Source organism: Haliotis rufescens, unplaced genomic scaffold, assembly GCF_023055435.1.
Source record: "Haliotis rufescens isolate VD_foot unplaced genomic scaffold, xgHalRufe1.0.p SCAF_1, whole genome shotgun sequence".
Lineage (NCBI taxonomy): Eukaryota > Metazoa > Mollusca > Gastropoda > Lepetellida > Haliotidae > Haliotis > Haliotis rufescens.
The window spans coordinates 9,065,243-9,079,332 of NW_025963779.1; the positions used below are offsets into that span (position 1 = coordinate 9,065,243).

At 37.8% G+C, this 14,090-nt stretch overlaps 1 protein-coding gene across 5 annotated transcripts in view; it reads left to right on the top strand.

The window, feature by feature from the left end:
• The window catches only part of LOC124136673 (zwei Ig domain protein zig-8-like), a 187,158-nt gene that overhangs the window by 88,504 nt on the left and 84,564 nt on the right, over positions 1-14,090 (top strand). The window contains exon 1 of one of the 5 annotated variants that reach the window (XM_046502646.2): positions 13,206-13,721. The exons of 3 other annotated variants lie outside the window; for them this stretch is intronic. The gene's annotated coding sequence lies outside the window, so the exon portion shown is untranslated. Of the gene's footprint in view, positions 1-13,205; positions 13,722-14,090 lie in introns of those variants that run through there. One more of the 5 variants, XM_046502649.2, reaches the window with a different exon arrangement.

Below are 14,090 nucleotides of genomic sequence, written 5' to 3' on the forward strand. Positions count from 1 at the left end.
TGGGTTTAACGTCGCGTCCAAGATTATTGCACTTATATAGCGACGTGCATGCACGTGTATGTGTGTGTGTGGCTGCTTGTACTAGTCCGGACTGATGCCGATTTATAGTGCTATCTCACTGAGATACCATGCCGCAGTTTAACATGAATACCCCACTCAGACACAGTATACTGACTCCGAGCCGACCAGTCCTTGTTTTAGCCCCTTAATGCCGAGCGCCAGACAGGGTAACAACAAGTACAATCTTTTAACGTCTTTTTGTATGACGCGGCCCGGGATCGAACCCTGGTCCTTCCGCTCTCCGGGCGGACGCTCTACCACAAGACCACGGAGGCGGTCCTATACATGCTTGGGATTCAGTGGTCAGGCCTGCTGACTTGGTTGATGCATGTCATTGTATCCCAATTGCCTGGATCGATGCTCATGATGTCAATCACTGGATTGTCTGGTCAAGATTATTTACAGACCGCCGTCGTATAGCTGGAATAATGCTGAGTGCGGCGTTAAACATCAGACAAACAAAGAACAAAAACACACATTCAGAATGACGGAATAACAAATCAACTGTAATGTTACAAATTATGTTTATTATGTTGAAATAAGAAAGTAGATTAAATGGTGTTTATACACATGAATATACATATCTACCTTCTCTGAAATGTCATTTGTTCAAACATGCGTGTCACAAAATTACAAAAACGTGAAAATCCAGCAGAGATTTAACATCACCATATCAAAAAAGAAAGTGCATTGCTGTCGAGCATGTCTGAGGTAGAGATAGAACTGTCAGGGATGAAGAGGAACTACATTTTAAGTAGAGCCAGGTTAAGGGTTAATGTAGAGGGGGACTCCCACATCGATGCAGCACAGGGGGAGGATCTTTATAGCTTTGGTTAATCCTTCATGTGTGTTAGTCAGTGCAGACAAATCCTAGCTTCTATATACATGTGTATGAAATCTGTGAAAGTGATTTGAACTCACACAATCACAATCAACCTTTGAAGGGACCCTTACAGAAGCAGCTGTGAGATAGTTCAGTGGGCCATGTGTTTGCTTGACATTAATAAAACCAGGGTTTGATTTTCTATACCGTATATAGGTACATGTGATGGGTAGCCCAGTGGTTCAAGTTTCTGTTCAACATGGTTTGTGTCTCTCTCAAAGACAACACCTAGAAGCATTTGTGGAATTCGTTATTGGGCAATCCTTGTTCTTGACATACATGCTGCAGGACATGACTTGCTATTGGGTACATGAAATGGTAGTACATGTATAGTGGCTGTATTGGCTGTATGTGGGTGGGTATAGGTGGTTATAGGGTACCCCCAGTGTGTGAAATACATGCTTGCCTGTAGGCTCGTGGCAGGTAGATCATGTGTCAGGTCCATAGATTTCTATTGGTCCTTATGACTTGCAGTAAGATCGCCTCCGTGGTCTAGTGGTAGAGTGTCCGCCTGGAGAGCGGAAGGTCCGGGGTTCGATCCCTGACCGCGTCATACCAGCACTAAAAATCGGCATCAGTCCGGACTAGTACAAGCAGCCACACAAACACACACACTTACATACACGTCACTATATAAGTGCAATAATCTTGGACACAACGTTAAACCCCATTTCACCTCACCTCACCTCACCTCACCTCACCTCACCTCACCTCACCTCACTTTCAGTAAGTTTAATTCTAGATTTTTTGTTCACAATGAGTTGCAGTTTTTCGAATGATGGCCTGAAGAGTTTACTCAGGGCCTGCAGTCTATGGGTCCTGATGGCAGCCTGGCAATTTGTTTTCTTCAAACACTGGTCACCACATGTGTACACCATGTACTAAAATAAACACTACTAGCTCAGGCCCTCCTATCTATTTGATTGAAAAGAAGCATTATCAGAATGAATGTAAGCAATATTGTGTGTATAGCTACCAAGGGCGAAGGAATAGTTTCAAATGCGATATAAATGCTGTGACTATCGTCGTAACAGTGGATCTCATTGGAATCACCACATAGCTGCTATTGGAACTGACAGCATAACCAACCAAACACATTCGGTCATATCAGTTAAATTCCGCATTTCGCCGAACTGTAACAACACTTACGCAGTAGCGGAGGAGAGAGTTGGGGAAGTGTTTTAATCAACGCTTGTTTCCAGGGAATGTAATTCTTATTAAGAAGTTGATGCACACTGAACGTACATCATAATTCCCCTTCGATACAGATTATTCATTTTCAGCAAAAAGATATTTTGTATGCATTATCAATGTATTTTGATGGGAGTCGATTGGAAAGCTTATCAGTCATAGAGCTAGATAAATTACTTCACCCATCATTTCGTTCAATGTTTACGTCTTGGAGCTAGATCTAGTATTTGCCCAATAATTGTTGATACAACAGGGCCAATAAAATTTTCTGTCAGTCAATATAAACAGTTAGGAATTAGTCCGTGGCTGAGTGGCACTTAAACAATAATATTAATTTAATATTAATTTATATGTATTTTATCAACATATATCATTACCAGATCCTGATGTGTGTTTTTTGGCTACAACACATTTACCAAGATTGCTGGCATCTAATGGGCGGATGGGCGAGATGTCAGACATCTTCAGTGTGTTGAGAGACCATACCTGACTACTACCCATTTATTTGCGATAACTGATACCAGAAACATGCCCCCAACTTAGATAACAAATTCTTAGGCATATGAATACTAGTTGCTCAATGCCATGCACTTCATGTTTTATAGTCAAGACTTTGAGTCAAACTAACCAAAGAAATTACTTCGTTTGTCGCTTATTTGTTTATCGCTGACATTTCTCGCTCGCTGTTTTTCCGGAAAGGGCGTAGTCAACAAACTGCTATCGTGCTTTTGATGGATATAGCAGAAGTTATTCCGCTGCATTTGACCATAGTTTCCCATAGTGACTGTGAACATATTCAACTAACGACCGCTGTCAAATCCGATAATGTTACTTTTCGTTCGGATCATAAATGCATCGATTCCACTGGAAGCTTTACATACCAATACGCCTTCAGTTTAAACCCATTCAACGCTTTCTATTGAAGTAGATAGGAGGACCTGTAACTCACCCCAAAGAAAAACGATCTGGGAGCTCATTACAAACATTCACTCTAATAGGAGATATAAGTGCATAGAAGAAGGTTACCTTTACATTAGGCAGAGGAGGTGAGGTGAGGTGAAATTGGGTTTAACGTCGCGTCCAAGATTATTGCACTTATATAGCGACGTGCATGCATGTGTATGTGTGTGTGTGGCTGCTTGTACTAGTCCGGACTGATGCCGATTTATAGTGCTAGCTCACTGAGATACCATGCCGCAGTTTAACATGAATACCCCACTCAGACACAGTATACTGACTCCGAGCCGACCAGTCCTTGTTTTAGCCCCTTAATGCCGAGCGCCAGACAGGGTGAAAACAAGTACAATCTTTTAACGTCTTTTTGTATGACGCGGCCCGGGATCGAACCCTGGACCTTCCGCTCTCCGGGCGGACGCTCTACCACAAGACCACGGAGGCGGTCTTAGGCAGAGGACATGAAGGAATATTTTACCTTGCTTGACTGAATGGTTTGCCATTTAAAAGTTAATAGTAAACCAAAGGTCTCAAGTTACCTGTAGAACAGTTAGAGAGATGAGTTTGTATATTGAATATCATATTTTATTTGTATATGCATGTTACTGGTACCAATGTAGATTATGTAGAATAAAAAAACTATTCATTTCCTTCACCGTGGGTAAAGGTGCAAGTGTCTTGTAAGCAGTACAGATAAATGGTGTATGAGATGTCAGTGCAGTGTGGGGGTTGTGGGGAGACTACTCTAAAGAACGCTGAATTGGATTATTTGTTTCTAATGTTGATATTGACCTGATGGCGAAATTGTGAGGAAATTGATTGTCGTAAAGCTACAAATCGGTTGGTTTGACCTCTAGTGAGTATATAGGGCTTTGTGATCTAGAAGAATTCTTGGTGTTAGCTGCAGGCGAAATGTTTGTTCAGCTTCTGTAGACATTTATGTGCATAGAGCTGAACTGGGACTATACTCGCAGAATAAGCCTGAAATCTGATTGAACTATTTGTGGTCACAAATCAGGTCAAGTGAGTAAGTATGGTTTTACTCCGGTTTTAGCAATATCTGGGAACACCAGAAATGCGCTTCACACATTGTATCCATGTCAGGTTTCGAACCCAGATCTTAAGTGTGACAAGTGAACACTTTAAACACAAGGCGAGTGCAACAAGAAGGAGAATGTAAGAAGTTATTTAATAGAGCATTTGTGGAGGGGTAGCATTTTCAGTAGGTTTGCAACTGCTGAGAGTTTTCTAGAGCTACGGCCCTGACCCAAGATTGGGAAACAATCACTGGTGTTTCTTTGGCAAGTGATTGTCCATAATTTGCTTCTGGTCACCATGCATCAGATGGAAGGATTAGATGGGAAAGTTAATGCAAAGCATTCAAGTGCTTCTGAGAATCGTGGCTTGCATATTCCCCAGGGAGATGAGAATTCAGATGAAGCATTATAATAAAGCCACGCGCATTGAACATGTCCTTCAGTGGTGTGGAGTCTTCCACTTTAAGTCGCTATCTCAAGATAGCTTTGTCGAAAGGAGATTTTGACTGCAATATGTTAGGCTCCTCTTATAATCTTTTCTATGATCAACTTTGTGGCACTTCCGTAAGAATCTAAGACAAAATGCAAGATGATCTGTTGGCTTCCCGTACTTCAAAATGCCATCAAGCTCCTCAGCATCCACTTTGTGTGAGTGAGTGATGGTCATAAACACTGTTATTGTCCTTCTGGCACATGGCCCTGGTGGTCCAGGGGAGCCTATTGTGTTGAGGAAAGCTGTTCCATCCACTGGGAGATTTATTTTGCTGCAACATTTGTGTTCAAATATTAAACTTTGTCCTGTACAACAAAACTATCAGCAAATAGCCTTCTCTAATGCCAACATCATTTCCATGAAAATAGGACAGCGATCCACATGGCACAATGGCCAGCTTGAGTATATGCTATCTATCATTACTATCCTGGACAGGGCCTTTTCCACGTCAATATCCATGAAGAGCCCTGTTATAATAGATCCCCAACAATCTGTTGCTTGTAATATCTGACTAAATTGAACCAGCTGGTCAAGCTCATTGACTTGGTTGATTGCATCTCACCATACCTCAAAGGGGTGGGATTTTACTCATTATATCAATCACCGGTTTATCTAGCCCAGACTTGATTTTATGTTGCTGGAATACTGCTGATTGTAGTGTAAAACAACACCAAACATAATGTAAATATAAGGATGCAAGATCCAATTATTTATGTTTAGGTTCATCTGTCTTCAGTTTGATGAAGGAAAACAAATTGAAATTGTGGAATTTGATGTGCTGAATTGTACAACGATGCTGGGGGAAAGGGCATTCCCAACAGTGCAGAGCTAAAAATACACATGAGCATAGAATGCCGAAAGCATCTGTCTCTCATATCATTAAACTTCAGTATCACACATACGGTCAAATATCCATTTATTGAGCGTTCCATTACAAAAGTATGATATATTCATTAAGTTCTCCATTGTTTGTCTGTTATTCTCGTTTGATCAGGAACAATACAATATCAGTTTGATTTATAATATATGCATAGCAAACACACATGTTCAAGCTGAAAAGGAAATTTTATTAGGTGGAATGAAAACTATATCATTATTTACATATGGTTGGGTTTTGTTTGTCCATTGGAATTCTGATGAGCATATAGATATCAAATGTTAATTTAACACTTGTGACAGATAGACCAGAACTTAGTGAATTTCCGCCAATAACAATTACCATATATCGCTGCATAATAAGGCAAGTTTTTCAGACCTAGAGTTAGGGGGCGTTCAAGGGGGGTCGTCTTATACACAGGGTTGAAGAATTTTGATGTTTTTTTCCCCAACAAAAAGACATTACTGTGAGCACATATAACACTGGAAATACCATGTCAACAAATCTGTACTGAAGTTCGCAAACTAAACATGTAATTAAACTGTCTGGTTATAAAAAGTGTTCATTGTATATCTGAACTTATGTTTGTAATCTATTTTATTCATTTATAAACATTTCGTTCAATATTGTTTACATTCATTTCGGCAAAATTGATCACTAGATCGCACAACTCACCATTATTTACAGCAACCATGATCAGATTATCGCCATTGACACCTTGAAATGAATTTAGTGGATAGAGAATGAATATATATTAAATGCTATACATTGACTCGCTGAAAGTCATATTTGTTGTTGTTAGACTATTATATGTCAACATAAAGTTTTCGCAGGAACATCGACAGTGATTGGTCAAATTGTTCCATACAAAAAAATATCTGGAAAATATCTGAATCAAAGTGCTACACTAATGGTTATTAATTTATTTCAAGTTGAACCTAAAATAACATGATATTGGAATAAATTAATCCTGATAAAATAATAGTTTCAGATACAATTTTTCAAATCATTAATTGTATCAAAATTCTTTAAAGTTGTATTATTGGTTAATAAGTATGTAGTATGGTTTTATGCTACTTTTAGCAATATTCCAGCAATATCACGGCGGGGGAAACCAGAAATTGGCTTCACACATTGCACCTATGTTTGGAATCAAACCCAGGCCTTTGGCGTGACAAGCAATTGCCCCCTGTATAACTGTATGAAGCCTCACTATTGCTGATACGTGAGCATACTCACCGACAAAAGATATGCGAATACCATACAAGTTGGTAATATATGCAGTATTACTCATATCCAAGAGATATTAGATTGGTTTGATGTTCAAACGAACATACTGTTATATTGTGTGAACCAACACTCATGAACACATCACATGTAACTCTAGATGTACCATTTGTCTCAAGCAGGATTAGTGTGTAAACTTTGGAAATCACGTGCAGCAATCATGATAAGAATAAAGACACTCTGTGGTAACACTTGCCTGATTGTTAGTTTTGTCACCAATCGGTACACATTGGAAACATCTCTTAACTTACATACTTTTCCATATGTTTCTATAGTTCGCGATATTTGGCGGTGAGTATATATTGCTCTAAATATCGACATACCAGGTGAGCTACAGTGCTATAGTCATTGGTTGTCCTAAAACAGATATAAAATGCGTTCATGCAAGAGGGTGTTTTACCAAGAAATAATGCCTAATAAATGCATATGCACAAATAATATCTAAAAACTGATAACAAAGCACCAATGCTTTTTCTTGTTGAGCCCAACTGTTGGATGTAGGTTAGGAAACAGGTAGGACAACAAGAGAAAGCTACACACAGAGATGTCTCCCAACTGTGACTCTGCAGTTGCCGTGTGACATTATCAGGGGGAACCATCAATACCTTGATGCCATGCCGTTCTGGTAATGATGTCATTAGAGTTTGGGCCAAGTCTGGTTGTTATCTATATATGTGGCATTCCTTACATTTTTCCTCCTCTTCTAATCAGTGGTAATTATTACCATGCATAGTTTCTGGTGTCTTGGGTGCGATAGAGTGACTGTTCCTTGCTTGTTTCAAAAATTGCTTCAAAGGTAATCACTTTTTTAAAATAATGTTGGCATATGGGTTCACAAATGGATATGTTGGAAAGTTAGGTTTTGAATAAAATGTTCAGGGTAATTTGCCAGTAGTACATATAAAACGTAAATGCAAGAGAATTAGCTAGGGCTGCATCGATACAGGAAGATCACGATACAATACGTATCTCGATATCCTTGTCATGATACGATACATATCTTAATACGCAACAATTCGGAAAAAACAGATAACAGTACTCCAGCATTTGAGCATTTTTTGTTTCAATACTTCAAGCATCTCAAGAATGGACCTTTCATTATTTTGGTAAAATTTGGTAAATTATTTGATAATAACATGACTACTGAAGCTGTTAAGCTTCAAAGTGGAACTTTCTCTAACTTTCCTTCAAAACACTTTTAAATTTCAAAATAGCAGAAAACTTCAAAGTTCAAACACCAGAAACTAATCAATGTACATCACAGTCTGAGTAGTTCAACTTCAGGGGACAGTGATGCCCTCTGGGTACTGACAATGTCTCCTGCCACAAATATGACTTTCAACGAGTTAAAGTATGGCATTAGTAATATATGTATCCATTCTCTGGCAAATAAAGTTTGTTTCAAGGCGTCAATAGCGGTAATTTGAACGCGGTTGCTGTAAATAATGGTGAGTTGTGCAATCTACTGATCACTTCACACTCAATTTTGCCAAAACTAATGTAAACAATATTAAATAAGTGAGTGAGTGAGTATGGTTTTACACCGCTTTTAGCAATATTCCAGCAATATCACGGCTTCACACATTGTACCCATGTCGGGAATCAAACCCAGGTCTTCGGCGTGACAAGCGAACGCTTTAACCACTAGGCTACCCGACCGCCCCCAATATTAAATGAAATTTTGAATAAAATTAATAAAATATAGTACAAACATAAGTCCACATATACAGTGAACGCATTTTTATGACCAGATAGTGTAATAATGGTATTGAATTGCATGCTTGTTGACTGGTATTTCCAGAGTTACCTGCTCGCGGTGATCAGCTTATAATGTTGTTTTTTAGATGTGGCAAAACATTGTGTCAGTGTAGAACTTGAGCTTATTAAAAATGTAAGTAAGTTTTGGGAGCCATGCGTTACCGGACGCTTTAACCGAGTTAGTGCAAAATAGCTGTGAAAATTATATGAATGTTCCTCTGAAAATCAGTGATGACACCAGGGTAAAAAGGTGTAAAAAGGTTCATCATGTTCTGCCCTGGTGCTTCCTCTGTAGCTGTTATTGCTAACATGCACAAAAAACATAATCTGGGTAAAGCTTATAGTTTTAGTTCACCTGGGCTTGTGAACTTGACATGCATTTTCTGATCAGTGATAACACCTAAATTATCACAAGAGCGCTTGAACCAATTTGTCTACAAAAGCTGCCATATTGGAAAACACATTGCAACATCTATTTTCGTATATATTAAATTGATATTTTGTAATTAGTAGTATATGGTTGCACTCAGCATGTTTTTCCAGGATTTTCAAATTTGATCTTGGCACATATTGACCATGCATTATTAAGCAGCCATATTAAACTCTCCATTTGTGACCATTAGTCAGTGATATTTCATATTTGGGTATCATGTTGTATGGTTCAACAAATACGTGTATCTTGGTTGATCTTTTAACATTTGATGTTTGACTCCAAGTAAAATGATCTCATATTTAGGAGATAAGCCAATCTCATTAAAATCAGTTCTTAGTTCTCACACCCGCTAAACAAAGATCTGAGGACATCCCATTAGGGGTCATGTCAGAACGACCTTTCATCCGACCAATCAGAGCGTCGCTTACCAGATCATGAAAGTGACAGTTGGAATGTGATTTCTAATCATGCAACCTTGAATACTGTAACACGGGGTTTTCCGAACGATAGAGGAAATGAACAATTTGAAATTACTGCCGTAAAGCACGAGAAAGCTGCCTTCTGATTGGCTAAAGTCGCCTTCTTGTCAGTCAATCAATTGGTCGGTCAAAGTTCTCGCAAAGTCGGTCTGACGTGACCCGTAATGGGACGTCCTCTGATCTTTGTTTAGCGGTAATTTTAATGATATTAATGAGATTGGGAGATAAGCCTGCTGAGTTTTTAAATTTGATGTCATCTCACTGTAGAATCAGTACCTCTTCATTTTAGTTTGGAAACGAGCACCTTAGCATTTCATAAACATTATCACTTGTTTGTAAGTGTTGTTTTGTCATCTAATCATCAAACCAGTCTTGTTAAGGTCTAGGACATCAAAAACATCTGATAATTTTCCGATATCGAACGAATGCAGTTCTGATTGTTATCGGCAGGCATGTTTTTATGGATCATTATGTAGTTCATACGCATGTGTAAAGGTTTCATTTAGAGGTTTGAAACTGGAAAATTGAGACCTCATTTTAACCAATCAGAATCAAGAATTCTTAAAAGTCATGGTTTCTACAATTGACTAGACCATTAAATTATTGATATACTGGGTCAGGCACCACTCTCTCTCACTCACTCACGCACTCTTGAGTGTATACACTGGATCACTGTGTATCAGTCTTGTATCACAGTATCTGGTTTGTGTGGTCCCATCTTGACACAGGCCACCATAAGAGCTGTAATAATTAATGAAAACTGGTAGTCTGTCAGACAGACCTTCATACAAACATATCCAATACAGCCCACGCATGTCAATGATCTATGATCGCTGGCAAGTCTGATAACTGCAGTTTCAGAAAAAGAAGAGAGTCTCTGGGCTCCATTTAGCATATTTCTTCAAGACAATTTAACAACTGTTTTGTCTGAAAAATATTTTCATTTCAGAGACTAGATGTTAGTCTAGAAACTGATTAATACCATAGTCATTCTTTCTCCCTGTAATTTTGTTTGATTGATATTCTACAAATGGACAGGTAAATAAGAAATGTACAACTTGGATAACAACTTTTGTTTTTTGTACTAGATCAAGCTGTTCTCAGACAAAAGTTGAAAGTTTGCAAATGAATACATGTTTTATCAAAAGCGTGGTATTTAATGATTTGAAGTTAAAACTAACATCTTCATGTTCAATATCAATTTACATTCCTTTTTTCATAATTACAAATATTATTTCAGAAAAAATCTCATCTTTATGTGTAATTGGAACCCATGGCTGAAGCTTCCACTGATTAGCAATTAAAGTGTGTCCAGTCACTTCTCAATCTCTCTGACATCTACACAAAGGAATCTACATGTTTGGTGGACAGTTACATCTTGACATTTTATTGTGTGTCTCCACAGTCACGTTTATCATAGTCTGGATTGGTGGCAATGTTGCATTGACGCATACATAGGGTAATGATGGACGTGGGGGCGGCAATTTGACTATGGATTTAAATGGCAATTAAATTTGGAATTTGAAACTATGTGTTCCCCCACCTCATTGTGAAATATGGACAGAGTTTAGTACACACATGCCAATTCTAACATTTGGTTCATGACTGTAAAACTTTGAACTTAAGACTTGAATCAAGAATACATCTTCTGGGGATGTTTGTTCTGATGTGTGGAATCATGTTTGACAATATCGGAATTGTGTGATCTAAATATGTTAAAAGTATTAACTGGTGTTTTTTTATTGATTTATTCAAGTTTGTAACATGAGTTTGATAGAAAGATGTAATTGGCATTTGGATTTGAAGGGAGACGAAATGATAAGCTCAATAAATGTCAATAAATGTTTGATATATGCATAGGTTATACATCATCTGAATATCAGTAATATTTATGATTATTCTGAGAAAGAAGAGAGAGAGAGAGAAATTTATGAGTATACAGACAAGGGAAATATGGAGAGAGAGAGAGAGAGAGATGTCTATAATTATTCTTTTATTTTCACAACTCTTCAGCAATGAAATTAATTTCCCTGTAAACATAAGGACAATGACTATAATCAGTGATGTATCTACACATGGTCAGAGGTCAACATTCTTCCCCAAGTCTGCAGCAAATGTCTGTAAATATCCCAAATTGCAATTTCCCAGTTAATGTTGTTTTAACTAATGTTAAAATACCACTGAATTTAAAAAAAAATTGAAGGGAGACTGGATGCATCTGTCCCGTATCATCGTGAGTGTCTCGATCATCAGTCAGCAGATGAAATAATAAGCTCATTAGCATACGTCAATAAATGTTTGATATATGTATAGGTTATATTACAACATCATCTGTATATCAGTAACATTTATGATTATTCTGAGAATATAATACAACATTACCCTAAAATATTTATATATATGTAAATTAATGATGAAAAGTACACTACTCAGATGTAAGTGACAATTGAATTTATGAGTGTACAGACAAGGGAAATATGGAGAGAGACTGACAGACAGATGGGAAGCCAGTCATTCTGTTAATAAACATAAAGGACAAAAGCCTATTGTCAATGAAATGACAAACTTTCATTAATATGACAAAATAACTGGCTCCATATGGATGTATAAATTATTTTTTTATTTTCACAACTCTTCAGCAATGAAATTAATTTCTCTTTAAACATAAGGACAATGACTATATAATCAGTGATGTATCTACACCTGGTTAGAGGTCGACATTCTTCCCCAAGTCTGCAGCAAATGTCTGTAAATATCCCAAATTGCAATTTCCCAGTTCATGTTGTTATAACTAATGCTAAAATACCACTGAATTTAAGAACATGTCAGCTTCCTATTCTAATTTTGAAAATAATAACAATTTCCCCCAATTTGCCTGTCAAGGGCACTTAGTTTTGAATCCTAGATAAGTCCCTGCTATATGCACTCAACATGGACGTGAAGTTGTATCTATAAATACTCCTATATGTATGTGTTTTTCTACTATGTCAATAAATATGTAAATTAAATTGGAAACACACCCAGTTTACTGCTCCATACACACATGCATGCCTATGTCTGAATGAAAAATGGGACTAACTTCAATCTCTACTACACAATAACAACAAACAGCAAACAGATTGTCCATGTGTGGGGTATTTTATTGACGAATCCCTTGCAGCAAATAATATAGTGATGACATAGATGCAACGTATCCCCCTCTAGTGTCGTACTCTGTGCTTGAATCCTCCAGATGAAACTCAACACTGGTATGTATGATCATAGATTACACTCCTCACACCAATAAACATGTTTTTTTCTAAGAATCATGTTCCTTCTTTGATGTTGAGTGTGTAAATGAGGTAACCAATATATCGTTTGACAGATACCGAGGAGGAAAGGGTTGGCCTTTACTGTATTCTGGAGCACTGGGGTCTTACATAGACTGACATTTAGTCTATGTAATCTTATATTACACAATACCCTTCTTGACTCTAAAATTAAACAAATAATTTTCCCGATGCTGATTTCATATGTGGAATAGAGCTAGCTAGAGCTGGCTAGACTTGCTTTTGTATACATATCTGGAATGGTTTTTTTTTCATAAAATGAATATATTCCAGTCATGGTGCAGGAATAGGGTCTTACAGAACATGGTGTTATCAGTCTATGATGCGAGACTGTCACTTCTAGCAGCCTGAATGTCACACTGGGAAAAGTCGATCCAAAATGTCTGTACTAGAGACTTGTGCTATAATGGGGGTGTTGTTACATTGAAATGAAGGTATTCACTGGCAGTGGCAGCAAGAAGGTGTCCTGTATGCAAACAGCAGAGACATTCACAAAGTTAATGTATTTCCAAATGTCGAAGGGATGAATGTAATGTCTTCAGAACGTGCTAATGCTTTGATAGAAGAGTCTCAGCCAGGCAGAGGGTAAACGTAATGTGTGTTTAGCGTGGAATGGATCATACCGGCTAGAAAACTTCCCCACCACTCTCCTTGCTTATATCCCAGCTAACGCCATGAATCGGACCCAGATCGACAAACTCCCTGCTTCAATACTCCGAGGGAAGTTGTGATTTCAAATATCACCGGGGTTCCTCAATACCCCTGCTGATAGGATGTAATAGGATACAAAGTGACTCTATGATCCAGAGGTGGAAGGGTGTTTGTGTATTTTACTGACATTTTGTTAAGTTACTGACCATTTCAAGCTTCAGGCTTCACTCATGGCTGGTTGTGTCCTATAAACTGGTGAACGCATAAAGGCTTTAGATAATGGGTAATGGTACGTATATAAATTAGGAATTGTTATCTGTATGTGTAACATATTGTCTGATTTAAATAATGATAGTATTGCAATTGTATGACAAATGTTGTGGTTTTTTTATGAAATATTAGGATGCAGTGAAGTATATAATGTTTCATATATGACAATGGGAAAATATATGTTACTTTCATTAATTGTCCTACATGCCAATAATTGTGAAAAGGTGGCGTGCCAAAGCATTGTGAGTACAGTATCATGAAAATCTCTTTAAAGTTTATCTGGCTAAGATTAACTTAACCTCTACAGTGGAACATGAAGGTGGAGCCCTTCAGTGGGTATCTTGACTGTATACATGGTATCAAACCGGTGATAGGATACAACTTAAAT